Here is a 2781-nt window from a genome sequence, read left to right as displayed (position 1 = left end):
AAACATGATATCCTTCTCCAGTGACTGGTCCCTCCTGACAATATGTCCAAAGTATGAGAGACAAAGTTTGGCCATCTTGGCCTCCAAGGGGCATTCTGGCTACACTTCTTCAAAAACGGATCTATTGGCTCTTTTGGCAGCCCATTGTACTTTCAGTATTCTCCTCTAACATCAAAATTCAAAAGTATATGATTAGTAGAAGGTAAAACTGATGATCTGCTCTGTAAACCTTTACTCAATTCACAATAAAAAGTTAAAAAATGATTATTGACAAGCATCCTGAAATTCATGAAAGTCTCTGAATTGTTAAAAATATGACAATTCTTATCTTATTTTGTCTACTAATGATAATACATGTTATAAATTTTATGAATTTCACAAAGCTTTAATAACTGAACTAGAAATGTAGCACTGACCACAACAACCACTGACCCTAACAAAGCAACAAATAAAAAACAATAGAAAAATTGTGTTTACGAATACAGTTGTTTTTCCAATCATTGTTGTTGTTAGGTGCCTTCAAGTCAGTTCCTACCCTATGTCCAACAGACCTCCACCTTACCAAACATGATCTTCTCCAGGGACCAGTCACTGGAGAAGGATAATCTCACCCAGTCCTGTGTCATCTTCACAATGGCTGCTACACTTGAGCCAATTGTTGCTGCCACTGTGCCCATCTATTGCCTTGGGAGTCTCCCTCTTTTTTTGCTGTGTCTCCATTTTATGAAGCATGATGTCCTTCATCAGGAACTAGCCCCTCCTGATAATATTTTCAAAGTATGAGAGATGGAGTCTGGCCATTTTAGCTTCTAAGGAGCATTCTGGTTGTACTTCTTCTAAGACAGAATTGCTTGTTCTTCTGGCATTGCATGATACTTTTAATAGTCTTCTGTAACATCATAACACTAATGCATAAAGTCTTCTACCATCTTCCTTATTCATTGTCCAAAATTCACATACATATGAAGTTACTGAAAATACCAGGGATCAGTTTAGTCCTCAAACTGACATCTTGAAAGTTTTAAAGAGATCTTGTGAAGCATACGTGCCTAATATAATACATTGTTTGATTTCTATATTGTTGCTTCCATGAGTTGATATTTGATCCAAGCAAAATGAATCCTTTACAACTTCAAACTTTTCTCCACTTATCATGATGTTTTTTATTGTTCCACTGTTGAGGATATTTGTTTTCTTTACATTGAGGTGCAACCTAGAGTGAAAGCTGTGGTCTTTAGTTTTGATCAGTAACAATTTCAGTTTTTCTTTACTTTCAGCAAGCATGGTTGTATCATCTTCGTATTGCAATTTGTTCATGTGATCCAATCCTGATGCCACATTCATCTTCATATAATCTAGCTTCTCAGATTATTTACTCAGTATACAGAATAAATAAGCATGGTGAAAGAATATAACTGTGCTACACATCTTTTCTGCTTTTAAACCATTCCGTTTTCCCTTGTTCTGTTGAGCAACTGCCTCTTGGTATATGTGCAATTTCTTCATGAGCACAATTAAGTGTTCTGGAATACTTATTCTCAACATTGTTTTCCATGGTCCACACAGTCGAAAGTTTTTTCATAGTCAATAAAGCACAGGTAGACATCTTTCTGGTATTCTCTGCTATCAGCCAATGTCCATCTGATATTAGCAATGATATCTCTTGTTCCACATTCTCATCTGAATCCAGCTTGAACCTCTGGAAGCTCTATGTCAATGTACTGTTGCAGCCATTTTTTAATTATCTTTAACAAAATTTTACTTGCAGTTGATATCTATGATATTGTTACCTGATTTCTGCATTTCAGCTCTCTTTGGAACAGGCAAAAATGGATCTCTTCTAATCAGTTGGTCAGGTTGCAGTCTGCAGATGTCTTTGTGTAGATGAGTGAGTGCCTCCAGTGTTGCATCAATTTGTTGAAAGATTTAAATTTGTATTTAGTCAGTTACTAGAGACTTGTCTTTACTAATGCATTCTGGATATATTGAATTTCTTCTTTCAGTACCTTTGGCTCTTGATCATAGGCTACCTTTTGTAAAGATTGAACATAGATGATTTATTTTTGTACTATGTTTCTGTGTATTCCTTCTGCTTTATTTTGATGCTTTTTGCATCATTCAATATTTGCAAACAGTATCCTTCAGTTTAGCAAGTCTAGATATGAATTTTATAGTCAGTTCTTCTAGCTTGATTTATAATCCTTATTGGAATATGACATGAAAATAAGAACAATCTCCAAACAGATTTTAGATTTTCTAGAGCAAAAGTTTCAACATTTGTCAGTTATAATACACTTGAAAATAGTTTGTCTTTATGAAAGTTCTGATTTTAGAATTCAAAATTAGAAGAAAAGGAAAAGAGTGTACAGCATACTAAGAAAATCAACTGTTAGCTTTTATTTTAATTAAAAACATTATAAACTAAATGCTAAGAAAAATGCTTTAGAACCATATTTATTTTAAAAATATAACTACTGTTGTGTGTATGTGGGCATTTTATTATAAAATGCATGCTCATTTGGAAAAGTAAAAAAACTGTAGATATGTATAAATTAAAATTTAACATTTATTACAATGTTTAAAATCAGAAAGCCAACTCAATGTAATTGATTAAAATCTAACTTTTCATTTTATCACAATATATATCTGAAGCTGAAGGTCTAAAATACTTTATTGGATTACTAAGGAAACGAAAAATCCATCTCCTATATTTATCCTACAACTTTGCTATAGGCAGCCACTTTCAAGAACCATGCTCTATCTTTTATATTATATACATAT

This window comes from Chrysochloris asiatica, unplaced genomic scaffold (genome assembly GCF_000296735.1).
Source record: "Chrysochloris asiatica unplaced genomic scaffold, ChrAsi1.0 scaffold00225, whole genome shotgun sequence".
Classification (NCBI taxonomy): domain Eukaryota; kingdom Metazoa; phylum Chordata; class Mammalia; order Afrosoricida; family Chrysochloridae; genus Chrysochloris; species Chrysochloris asiatica.
The sequence above is the reverse complement of the archived record's forward strand: the minus strand, read 5'-3'. Positions refer to the sequence as shown.